General features: G+C 35.1%; 1 protein-coding gene across 6 annotated transcripts in view; it reads right to left on the bottom strand.

The window, feature by feature from the left end:
* Positions 1 to 13,909, bottom strand: part of CDH18 (cadherin 18) — a 1,107,073-nt gene that overhangs the window by 505,788 nt on the left and 587,376 nt on the right. For 3 of the 6 annotated variants that reach the window (XM_032279053.1, XM_032279057.1, XM_032279058.1), the window contains exons 1-2: positions 13,594 to 13,828; positions 6,908 to 7,026 (exon numbers count right to left, since the gene is read on the bottom strand). The gene's annotated coding sequence lies outside the window, so the exon portion shown is untranslated. Of the gene's footprint in view, positions 1 to 6,907; positions 7,027 to 13,593; positions 13,829 to 13,909 lie in introns of those variants that run through there. The other 3 variants (XM_032279054.1, XM_032279056.1, XM_032279055.1) reach the window with 2 other exon arrangements.

The following is a 13,909-nucleotide window of genomic DNA, read 5'->3' as shown; positions in this document are numbered from 1 at the left end:
CTCTGTTTTCAGATTGGTATAAATGGGATCATTTACTCAGATGTCAGAAACATGTCATATCTGAATAAATAGGTGCTGGTGTCTTCAGATATGTTTTAAAGATGGAAGTTTCCAGCAATTTGGGAGGCCAAGGTGGGCAGATCACTTGAGTTCAGGCATTCAAGACCAGCCTTGTCAACATGGTGAAACCTCGTCTCTACTAAAATACAAAACTTAGCCAGGTGTGGCCATGTGGCCTGTAATCCCAGCCACTCGGGAGGCTGAGGCAGGAGAATCGCTTGAATCCGGGAGGCAAAGGTTGCAGTGAGCCGAGATCACGCCATTACACTCCAGCCTGAGCTACAGAATGACACCGCGTCTCGAGGGGGAAAAAAAAAAAGTTTCCAAAGCACACTTATGAGAAGGGTCATTAGAGGGTGATAATTTGTTGATGAGGCTAATTAAGGAGGTAGGTCAGGGAGGGTATGGGGACAGAACTCTAAGAAGAAAGTGCAGATATAGCTGCATTGTCCTTCATTATAATTTGAACAGAGGCAAGAGATCAGAATATTGGTTCATATAGATTAGTGGAAGTGACATGAGCTTGTCACTGTCTCATTGATATAGCAAATTTATTTCTGAAATATGAAGCAAGCCCATCAGCTGGGGTCCAGGGTGCAGGAGGTGTGGGTGCTGGCCGGTGAAGGGCCATTATGGATGGAAAAGGACAGTTGAGAATGCTCCATTCTGACCCGGCTGCTTTTAGGTAGGTGTGCCCTGTAGGGTCATCAGTAAACTTCTGCAACTCAAATTTACTCTTCCACAAAATGAAGTTAATAATACCTACCTACACTCTGGTGCAGTAGGCCAAGAAGGAGATTTTATATAAAAAATGATTACTACATATTGAGGTTCCATAAAAAACTGGCAGTTAACATGGTTGACTATGCATACACAAGTAAATTATAAATGATACGTTATATAAATATAATATTAACTGAATCAATATGTTATATAAAAACCTGAGCTCAAAGTATCCATTTTTCTTAACTAATTTCTATGATTCTTTTCAGTATACTGTGTCTCTACATGATACTTAACAAAAATTCTGTTAAATTTTTAAAAATTTTTGTACATTGAAACTGTTTTGCCAAAATGATATACTTCTAAATTTCATAAAACTGTAATTTTCTTATGTAGTTATTTTTAAATAAAATGCAATATATCAAAAAAATCAAGTGGTACTATATGAAAAATAAATATGAAGACAAGAAAGGGGTTTGTAGGAGAAATGTGTAATATAAAAGATAGCTGAATGAACGTATTTTCAAGGAAAGGCAAGATCTAGTTTGAGGATTTAGTTAGGGCAGAAAGATCAATAACAATTAAACACAATTTGATTTGAAGCAATTGTTATTTTAAATATTTTATATCTCTAAGGAAATCAAATTTTTACAAATACTTTCTTGAAGCTGGTAACAAATAAGAGACATAAACACATATTAGCTAAGATCAAACTATTCTTGCAGAGTTTATCGATTAGAACAATCTGGCTATTCCATTGAGTTAGTGTGTTACTTTTTCATTTTAAATGTTTGGCATTTCTTTTAGTAAAAGAATGGGTACCATTTCTAGGATGCTGACGAAGTGTCCTAGTTTACTTCTTTCTGAAAGCACAATTTTACACTTGGAAGAGTCAGCACATCCAGGATGCTAATACCAAATTTAAGTGTTAAAAATACCTTTTTGCATACACGTTAAATCCTCTTTAGCACTGACTGAAAATGGAGTGAGATGCTTTCTCAGAGAAACAAGCTATTCCTAACGGTTACATATTTCCAGAGTCACAGTCACACAGGAGCTGCCTCTGAAGTTGGCGAGAGCACCTCATCTGAAAGGGTGATTCATACTTAGGGAATTTCAATCCAGTGAAACTCATATTCTATTGATTCCTGTTGTTTCAAACTTCTTTTCCCTTTTATTACCTGAGTGAGTGTTAAATATCTCAAAGTATTCTTAATTAAATATTCATAAATTCTGCTTAAAAACTATGAAAAAACTATTTTAAACTGTACTTTACATAATACATTAAAATGATATAAAAAAAAAGGTCTTTAGGTATCATAGACAATGCAAAAAGATCACAGACTCTGGCAATCTACATGGTTACAGAAAAAAGAATTGAGGGGAAAAATAATTTCCTACACACACACACACACACACACACACACACACACACACACACACACACACACACACAGAGTGGACACGGTAATCAACTAATAGTTATGACCTTTCAACAGTCTTGAAAAATCACCAATTGAACATCGTCAACTGCAACATTTCAGGGAAGAAATTTGGACTTACTGAGGGGTCTCAGAGAATAGATGGCTCTATTATTTAGGCATATCCTTTAGTAGTATAAGGAAGGTAGACAGTCTTTGAAAAAAGAGGATTAATGAGGACTGGAGGGGATTGGAAGGATTAGAAAGACTGGTAGAATCCAGAGTGGTGGAGGAAAGAAATAAGATTGTTAGAAATATAATGATATAGAGTTGAAAATAGGAAAACAAAAGAAAGAATACCTACAAATTTCAAAGGATAAGACTAACATGGCAGCATGACAGGATATAAAGAAAGAAACGGGTGAAAATGAGTTAGGAGACAAAAATAAAGACATGAAAGCATCAAACTGATATATTGTTTTATAGAGATTTTAATGATTGAATATTAAGTAAAGATTAAGTAGAGTAGTATGGGTTAAATAATATTTGATTTTTAAAAAGCTGAATAAAATTAATGTGTGCATGTTTACATATATATGTTTTTCAGATGTATGGAAAAATGTGTAAATGGATAAACAAAGTGTTCATTTGTGGATATCCAATTTGTAGATATTTCAGCTCGGCGGTGATTGAAGAAAGGGGAATAAAGTATAATTTGATTTGCTACAATAAACACCTGTCACTTAAGAAATTAAAAGTACAGAAACAATGATTCAGAAAGTAAAACATGTAAGGGAAAAATACAATGGCGTTTCCCGCGTGTCAGAAATGAACACGTGACTGGGAGTTGGTTCTGCTTCTGAGTACCCAGCCAGGCTCTTTGGAAGCAGATCAGATGCTGACGTAATCTCAGCAAACCGGTGCTTTCACAGGCTTTGCACTTAGCTGAAGTTATTCCCCAATGCTTTGGCTCATTTGCACGTTTTTGCTTCCTAGAATTCAATTATTTGAATGAGACAGTCTGATAAAGAATACGGAAACTCAGATGAATGACTTGTGTCAGTGTTTCCAAGATCACTAACAAGCCAGATTAAAGAAGTCTGGTATATGTCACTCTATTTGCATAGTCCATCGTGTCTAGGATTGTTTCACGTGCAGGTAGTCAAGTCATGTGACTGCTTTTAGAATCACATACTAAAGAGGGATTTTATAACCAGGTGTAAGCAAACAATATCCATGGGACATATTAAAGAAAGAAATAAAATTCATATTAGCCAAATTTAATTAGATTATTTGCCTTAATCCATTCTTTTATTTTTTTTATACCATTGAAAATTTTTGACATTTTTCTATGAACATTTTCATAGGTGTTATGATTTAAACATGAGATAGGGCTATTCAAGCTGAGAGAATAAATTTCTCCCTATTTTGCAGTTTAAAGAAGGTTAAGCAACATCGTAGTCACTTAGTTAAAAATTGGTTTGCTCAGTAAACACAAACAGGTTTCTATATTCTCATTCTAAGCCAATCTTTGTTTATTATACCAGGTTACATTTTTTAATTGAGCTATAGAATATTTTATTATGATTTATTCTACTTTTTAAAAAATGACATTGTACAAAAGTTGAGTATTTCCTGCGCTGCAAAAGTAAAAAGCAGAGAGGGTAATATGTTTATTTTGCAACATATTCTATATTTTAATTTGTTTGTTGTTTGCATAGATGAATAATTGAATAATTTACCTAGAACTGTACAAAATAATACTATTTTAATCACATTTGGACACAGGAGCTGGAAGTTCAATAAACTCACACAAACAGTAAGACCATATAATTACTGGAGATAAGAATATATTCATTAGGTAGGATAAATTGGTTTCTTTCATTAGGAATAAAGTGTACCTTCTTTTTAAAGAAACTAACATCTTTCAGGAAACTAACCTCTGGGTTTCATATGACTTTCTCATCAATTTAATTTTGAGCAATGTAAGAATTCCAGATCAATCATATAATTATTATAGATTAGATAACATTCTGTGTTTCTCCTTGGAGAATTCATGTGATGTGCTGTTTATATAAATGCAAGAACTTCATATACCTCAATATGCTAGTTTTATTAGTTTCCTATTGCTGCTAAAAAAAATACCACACATTTAGTGGTTTAAAGAAACAGTTATTATCTTGCAGATCTGTTGGTAAGAAGTCTGACATAAGTCTCAACTGAGCTAAAATCAAAGTGTTAGTGTGGATATGTTCTGTTCTAGAGGCACTAGGGGAGAATTCATTTCCTTTATCTTTTCCAGTCTCTAGACTCTGACCAAAGCACTTGGCCCTCTTCCTTCATATACCAAACTAGCAAAATTAGTTGAGCCCTTCTCACATGGGATCACTGTTCTCCTCCCTTCCTCACTCTTTCACTTTTAAAGACCCTTGGAATTACAGTGGGCCAGCCGAGTTTATACAGGATCATTCCCCTGCTTTAGGTTCTCTGATTGGCAACCTTAATTTCATCTGCAACCATAACCCTCTGTTGCTATGTAATATAATCACAAGTTGCAGGGATTAGGATGTGAGCACCTTGGGGACCTTTCTTCTGCCTACCACACTAGCATTCAATGTACTCACATGAAGCACTTAAACATTAATATATTTGAAGTATTGTAACTTTGCTCATAGAGTGAGTTACAGAGCTACATCACCTAATTTATCAGAATGTAAAATTCTGAGTGAAGCTTGAATGATAAGGAACTAGTTAATCAAGCTGATTATTGCCTCTTTAGATTAATAAACAGTGTGATTATAAAACCATTAGGTGATTGTTGGTGGGGATGGAATGTGTGTGTGTGTGTATGTGTGTGTTTGTGTGTGTGTGTGTGTGTGTGTGTGTGTGTGTGTGTATGTCTTGGGATAGTTGTATGAAAGAATACTTTAATTGGCATGAACAATACTGAAATAATCTTGCAATATAGTAATATAATATATTTGCTTAAATATCAGTTTCACAACTTACTAATCACCTCAGACACTCTGCTGAAACTGGAGATTTTTATCTTGGTTTCTAATGATTTATCTTGCAATTCAAAGTCTGGGCATAAATCACTAGGAAATGGCAAAGTAAAAACATACGGTCTCTTAATTGATATCTTGGCAGGGGGAAACTTCATATCTGGTCTACTTTTCTCTTATTATAATCATTTGTAAGATGAATTGGGGTTGACAGGAAACAACATTTTAAAAGAATAAGTACTAAATGAGATATATTTTATGTTGTAAACTAGTCAGATCTGAAAAAGCAATAATTATCCAATTCAGGTAAACATAATAAATATAATAGAAGATAATAAGTGTACTGACTAATAAAATACACAGATGATTAAACCAGTAATTTGTGGCAATATTTGTTTTTGTGGCATCAAGAATGTTCCATTTGTTTCTAATATTGAACTCATATTGATGTAATAAAAGCCATCCATGACAAACACACGGCTAACATAATACTGAATGGGGAAAAGTTGAAAGCATTCCCTCTGACATCTGGAACAAGACAAGGTTACCCACTCTCACCACTCCACTTCAACATAGTAATGGAAGCCTTAGCCACAGCAATCAGACAAGAGAAGGAAATGAATTGCTTCAAAATTGGTACAGAAGAAGTCAAACTGCCACTGTTTGCTGATGATATGATTGTTTACCTAGAAACCCAAAAGACTGCTTCAGAAAGCTCCTAGAACTAAAAAAAGAATTCGACAAAGTTTCCAGATACAAAATTAATGTATACAAATCAGTAGTTCTATACACCAACAGCAACCAAGCAGGGAATCAAATCACGAACTCAACCTTTTTTACAATAGCAAAAAACAAACAAACAAACAAACAAAAAAAACCTTAGGAATAGAGCTAACCAAGGAGGTAAAAGACCTCTACAAGGAAAACTACATAACACTGCTGAAAGAAATCATAGACGACACAAACAAATGGAATCACTTTGAATATAGAATGAGTCCCATAAATATACACATCAGAAAAAGTAAGCAACTGTAAAAAGTTTTTTAAGGTGAACATTTTCATACTTAAGAAAATGAATTCTTTATACTTGAAATTTCCCCTAAATATATGTTAAATATATGTTCATATGTATTTGTGAGTTTCCGTTTTCATAATTTAAATGTATTTCAAGACCGTGTCTTCCTTGAAATCCATCTTCCCAGGCTTCAAGACAATCTCTCACTGGAGCTTCCTCCTCCCACTACAGCCACTCTTTAGTTACATGTTTCTACACAGCTTTTCATCTACAGGTGTTCATTGCTCCAGTTCCTGGCCCTTGTGTCTTTAACATTTTCTCTCACATTCAGTCTCTTCACATGAAGTGCAATCTAATATTTCATAGGAATTTTTATTTTATCCCTGCAGCACACAGCTCTCCCTATAACTCCACAGTTGCATATTCCATCAACTCCATTTTATCCCCACATCTCAATCTATAAATGTTTAAATCTCAGGTCTTTATTTCTACTGTCTCTCTCCTTTTCCTGTCCAAGTCAATTCTCTTCAATTATTTTGTTTCTTAGAGAATATCAATTGCATCCCTCTTATTGTTTAGGATACAAAAATCACAATTTATCCTTTACCATCTCTTTCCCTCATCAGACTTATATCTTAAACAGTATCGCCAACTTTATTTTCATGATAAATACAGAATCAAACCTGTTCTCTCAATCTTCACTGCTGTCAATCTGCTGCAGACACCATCATCTCTCCTCAGAACTCTCGGGATAGATCTGTAGCTGGCTCCCTGTTTCTGTTCTTGCTCCTCTTCAGTCTATCTGCAACAGGGGCAAGAGTTTCTTGTTGAAATATACATCAGATAATGTCAACCCTCTGCTCAGAATGATCAAATACTACCCATGCTCTTGTAGGAAAAATCCAAGTACTTATAGAAATCTACAGAATCTACACATGATCTGGTTTCTATTATTTCTTAACATTTTCACCTCCTATATGTTATTTCTTAGTTCATTTGGTGCTTCCATAAAAAAATACCACAGACAGAATAATTTATAAAGAACAGAAATTTATTTTCTTACACTTTATTTTCTTACGCATTTCTTACAGAAATTTATTTTCTTACACGTTTCTTACAGTTCAGCTGTAAGATTAAGAAGTCCTGGATTGAGACACTGGCATCTGGTGAGGACCCTCTTGCTGGGTCTTCATGTGGTGGCAAGATAAAATGAACCCACTCCCAAAAACCCTCTTAATAAGGGCTGTAATTCATACCCTCATGATTTCAGCACCTTCCAAAAGACACCACTTCCCAATACTGTTGCATTGGAGGTTAAGTTTACAACACATGAATTTTGGGGGACACATTCAGACCATAACACTCCATTTCAGTTACTTCCCTTGGCTCTGCTCTTCTTGTTATGTGTCAAATAGGCCAGGTGTGCTCCTTCCCTAGGACTTTTGCACTTGCTTTTCACTCTCCCTGGAATATGATTCCTGAGGTATCAACATGGTTCATATCCACACTTCCTCCCAGTCTTTATTCAAAGTATTCTTCTTAGTAAGGGCTTCCTAGCCAAATAGATAAGATATCAAACCACCATCTATCTCTTGACAATTTTTTTTCTGCATCCCTTTGCCATGTTTTCTCTTTAACAATTTTCTACAAATACTATAAAATATTAATTACACCCGTGTTTACCAGCTTTCTTCCCAAATAGATTGCAACCTCCATGAATAAATAAATATAAGCTAATATAAACTTTCAATTTACTATGTAACAGGTAAAATATAATTCAATCTGTAATTGGACTTTGTGTCTTAAAAATATAACAAATTTCTACAAGTAGAATTTTAGTTACAAAAGTAAAAACTTTACTGATTGGTCTTTGGGAACTGGTTTACTTTACAATATCAATCATACAAGCCTTTCCCATGTATTACTAAACTAAATAGAATAAATGACTCAAAAAGTGGGTCCTCCATAACATCAAAATTAACTACAACCAAAATATATTTTCATATATGCTGTCATGTCTTATTCAAATTATATCACATATCGCACCTAAAAACTACTAATGATATATTTAAAAATAAAGATAATGTAAACAATACAGAAAAATCTGGGAAACTCACATTTTTCTCTCAAAACAATTTTTTTGAAAAAAATTTTAAAAATCATAGCCTACATAAGCTCTAGTATCAAGCTTAATAAATTATATTTAATTGCCATGCAATTATCTTTGTTCAATTCAAATTATTAAATTGATTTTAACTTATTAGGGAGTTTCTTCATTTTTGTGATATTTTTAATTATTTCCTAATTTATTTGCAAAAATTTTATATAAGGGAGTCTACTCTTTCCTATCTCTCACAATGGGCTGCAAATTGCTTTTTAAAATTGATAGACTGCAATAAAGAAAATGATAGACTGATTTTCACTTCCACCATTTAAGTAAATGTTTGATCATAACTGTGTTATTCAATGGATTAAAGTGGCATCCTATCTCATTTATATCACATTGGTAACTGTGGATCTAGCTTAGATATTTTAATTTAAAATACTTTTAAACTCAGGTAGACTAAAACTAACTGGATCAAATGAAATTATCAGTAATAATTAATTATGCATAGTTACATATAAGTCATAAATAAGGCATCTGTATTAATCCCTAAAGGCCTCAAAATATGGCAATAAATGCCTATTTGAGAATCCTTATAATCATCTAAACATAATATGAAATAGAAATGATAGTTGAATTCCCTTTCAATGGAGGCATCTGTACATCTTGAATTTATTTAACCAGCAATTCATCTATCACATTCCATGTGCTTTGAGTACAATCTTGAATAAGACATAGTCCTGGCATTGAAGACACTGATTAAAGCAAATATTTCACTCAATATTTTTTGGGATCAAACTTTGTTCATTTTGTTCTCAGAACTACCAAGAAATGCTCTAAATGTATGTGGCCCAAAAATGTAGGAATTTATATATCAGAACTTTCTAGTATCTACAGAAGCAACATCCGAGCATGTCAGGGTGGACTAGGGCCAATGCTCCTCTTACACCTATTCCTACATTTCTTCTCTATCTATTCATTTTCCCAGAAATAGCTTCCTGGAACATGGACCACACTTAAAAATCAAAACACTACCAGCAGTGATAGAGGTTTTTAATTATTTAACTTTGTTGGCCTTCTCGTTGTCATTTAAAAATATTGTAATAAGGAATTATTTAAATAAATGTTAGTATATCTATGCAATCATATGCACTAATCAAAATGCATAATACTAAATATGGCAGGGACAACCACCAATTCAAAAGTACCTTGACCTAATGAGTGATCTGTAAACAAATGGATGTCTTTAACATTGAACTAAGCATCAGACCTATGCCTAATGGCACACTAGACTCACAAAATCATGTATCCTCTCCACTATTCACATGGAAGACAAACATACTATAAAATTAGTTTCACGTAATATTATGAAATTGTATTTATTTTATTTAAGTAGATATCTGTGCACATGTGTTTCTGTGACTGTATGCCTCTCTATATCGCTATATCTTTCTAAATTATATACGTAATTTTAGTTATGTGTGTATATATATATCTCCATATTGATCTATTCATTGAAAAATTATTCTTAAAATATATACAAAACATTGGTAATGGTTACTGTTTAAGAGTAAATCTCAAGTCACATTCTATGTTTTCTATGTCTACATTTTTACAACAAATTGTAAATGTGGATAATATGAGGAAGTATGGAAATAAGAAAAATAATTGAGGCATATTCATAATCTTAAATCATAGATTTCAAATTTTAGATTTCAAAATATTATAAATTTAGATGTTCACTTTCATCCATGAAAATAATGTAACAGAGAACAGTAACCTTTCTTGCAGATGATGTTTAACCACACTAGAATAACTGAAAGGCTTAGCATGCTTAATCAATTCTGATCAAACAAATCACCAAAGACATTGAATCCATGATAATTTACCAACATTAGTGTAGATCTTTACAAATTGCAAGCCATTATAAAACCTTGTATGTTGGATTTTTACACCTATTATCATTGCCTTTTATAGATAAAGAAAATGGTCTGCAAATTGGACATGCATGACACATTAATCCATGACAGTATCCACCTTCTGCCATGTCTTCAAATCATTAAGCTCAGTTGTTTTCCACTGTGCTACACATTACCACCTGTCTACAACTGTACCTTTTAAATCAAAATGTTTTTATTTTGAGGCTTCTGGGGACTTTAAACACCAGAAACTACTCCAAGCACATAGAATAACTAGAGTGAACACTCCCTCCTTACAACCCACACATATACAAACTCCAGAAGTATAATAGTAGAAGCAATGACAGAGAAGAGAGAATTCATGTCTTTTATTCATTATTTATATTAAAGGATCATGTGAAAAAAACTGAAGTGATATTTGTCTTCAACCTCAACATTCATACTGTCAGTTTTCATTTCCTCTTATCCCCAAAATATTAGCATATGATAATATAGCTCTCATCTCTCAGTTTACTGGCAAGATCTTCCACAGTATTGTATGAGGGATCTATTAAAACATCTATGAGTTGATGATCAATTCATGATCAAAGCAAAAGGAGGGGATTTATCTGTAGAGCACCCAAAACTGTACTGAGCAGTTGCCTGCTCAAACAGCATGCACATGAACCTTCTTCTGTATACATCCTTTCAGCTTAGAGCAGTGGTTCCCACTGAGTGGTTCTCAAAATTGCACTGAGTGCCTGGCTCTGAATGCAATTTTACACCCTCCCCAGGGGATAGTTAACAATATATGGAGAAATTTTTTATTGACACAAGTTTGTGGTGCTACTATTGGGATCTAGTGGGTAGAGAATAGGTATGCTACTCAAGAGCCTACAATACACAGAAAAGTCCCCCACGAGAATTACAGAGCTCACAATATCAACAGCACCAAGGTTAAGAAGGCTGAATCTAGAATGTAGTCCTATAGATATGTATAATGCAAGAATAATGAAGGCATACAATTAAGTACATTGGGGCTTGAAGTTCTCTACTAATTAAAAAAGAAAAAAGAAAAAGAACACCATATACATGCTCTGTCTTGAATGTCTCAATCTCTCTCATTCTTCACCAGACTTCACTGTGTCAGATCTATAGATTCAAAAGAAGTAAGTTTTTCCTGGTCAATAAGTTCAATATGTTTTATCTAGCTCTGTTGAAGTGTTAAATGCATCTTTAGAGACTGAAAGGCAATTAAGTCAGGTTGCAGATGCTTAATGTATACTTCTGTTCAATAAGTTAAATACAGGACTGTTGGAACACAAAATTTTGCAAACATGTGGTTTGTATTCATCAGACTACAAAAATCAATGCAAAGCATAATAATGCTATTTATGTCAGCCAATAGGACAAAAAGTACTTTATATTTCCTATATATAGCAGCTTTCATCTAAATAATGCATAAAGTTGGAATAAATGACTCATTTTCACAAGTCCACTATATCTATTTGAAATCATTCATTGAGAGGAATAATAATTTCCAAACTGCACAATGGATGGACTTCATTCTAGCACTGGTTGCTACTGCTCATGCTTGTGACTGCTATTGCTAATTATAATCAGCCTGCACTGGATACAGTTACAGCTAGAGTTTCCTGACACTCAGTGTCCTTTCACTATTCTCTTCTCCTTTGCTACTGAGTTATCTTCAGTTGGGCATATCTGTTGCCTGTATAATAGCCAATGCTCATTTTCTACCTCCCATTGTTGACAGATAGGCAATCAATCTTGACCATTGGTGTCAGTTCCATTTTGTTTGTTGGTTTGGTTTCTTAAGTTGGCTATCTCCGAGAAAAAGCATCAGCAGTATGGTTAATAAAATATCCAGCAAGGCCCACTAAGTGAATGTCTTATGAAGGAAGTACATGGGTTGAACTGTACCAGGTTAATTTATTATTAAGCTATCCAGAATTAAATAAATAACAGGAGGCTTGAGGGAAACTGTAATCATAATTGGTGATAGGACCAGGGTGTTACACAATGAAACTAATTATCCACTAGTATCACATCCTACCTTCTTCCTCCCACATCCCAACAAGGTATATATAAGATCTAGGCTGGACCTCAAACTCTTGATTTAGAATTAAGCATTTCCTCTCATAAGACAAATACACTAAAAGAACAATTATTGCAGAAGCAAAGCACCCTGCTTTGAAAAATCTGTGGGTGATCCCAGAGTGAAAAATAAAGGTTTGAAAACACAGTCAGAGCCTGTAGTTAGTGTTTTTGGCTGAATAACAGAATCTTTCTCTGATCTGTCTCTCGGCTCAAAGCAGTGATGCCATCACCTGAGCTAACCGAAAACCATAACACTTTTAGCTAAGATTTTTATTTTATTTTTTCTCGACTTCCAACAGGGAAAAAGCAAAGCACATTTATTCTTGATGACATCATGAAATGCAATGAGACATTAAAACAAAAATATTTTAATAGCCCTAGCTAATAAAATTCTATTTTTTTCACCTGTTACATATGAGAGGTTTGCCTGAAGCCACCTCTGTACACACAACACACACATACGCATAAGGCATAATTTTACCTTGAAGACATAAAAATTATGACAAAATGATAGTTATTTCCACACTCAAACAAGAAGCTAAGAAAGGGAAATGAATGAGAGTTAACAAACATAAATAAAGTGTGGTCCCGATCACAGGAGCCTACCTAATTTTTTTTCATGCATCATTTATAAGTGCCCTTTAAAAGGAGCAAAAGTTTCATCTTAAGCTTTAATAAGCATTTAAGGAAGGGATTTGTGGAAAGAAAAAAATAAATGAAAGAAGAAAAATGAGGCTTGTCCTGCTGCAGTTTGGGTGCTCAGAAATCACGTAATTTTAGAGGATACTAGAAAGGCAGTAATTTTAAAAAGCACTATCGAAAATTCAATTTCAGTGCCCCTGTTTCCGTTCTGACCATGCGTCCCTCACTTTTACAGACAGACACAAATGACAGCTTATACTGATGCCATCCCTATTCCAATGTGCCTTGCAGAGTATCCTTCCAACTTCTTTAGGGAAGACAACAGCACAGCCACAGATAAACATAAACAGACACGCAGCTGGTTCGGAGACTCGCATTCGATAGGCTCTCCGGCAGCATTCCTGCATAAGAAAATCCAAACGCACCCCAGCGAGCAGGCAGCCGGCATTAGCGACAACTTTCCCCTTAGCCCTCCATCCTGCGCAGCCCCTCTGAGAGGAAGGTTTCACCCAGTCTTGTTTAGACTCAGGACTGGGTAACGCAGCCCCGCTGTACGCAAACATATTCATGTCCCTACAGAGTAAAGTGTCATTGATTGAAGCCTTACCTTGGCTGACTTGCCCTAACTGGTGGAAAGGAACTTAAATTAAGAAGCAAAGAGGGGACTTTCCCAGGGCTCCGGGCACAGCTGCTCGCGGTCCTCGGCAAGCCCAGACTCAGCTCCGCGCACCTCCAGCCCCGGGCTCCGCGGCTGGGCTCTGCAGCTCCCGAGCGCGCCTCTGATTGGCTGGCGGCGCCTGCCGGCCTGATGCTGCGCTCTCCGGGTCTCTCCTCCTTCCTCTCCTCCCCGGCTCTCCTCTCCGCGGCTCCTGCCCCTTCTGCCTCCTTCTCCCCCGCCCCCCCGCCCCCAGCCTCCCATCGCG

The sequence above is a fragment of the Sapajus apella genome, unplaced genomic scaffold (genome assembly GCF_009761245.1).
Source record: "Sapajus apella isolate SASKATOON/1434 unplaced genomic scaffold, GSC_monkey_1.0 scaffold11, whole genome shotgun sequence".
Lineage (NCBI taxonomy): Eukaryota > Metazoa > Chordata > Mammalia > Primates > Cebidae > Sapajus > Sapajus apella.
This window is presented reverse-complemented; position numbering and strand designations above follow the sequence as displayed.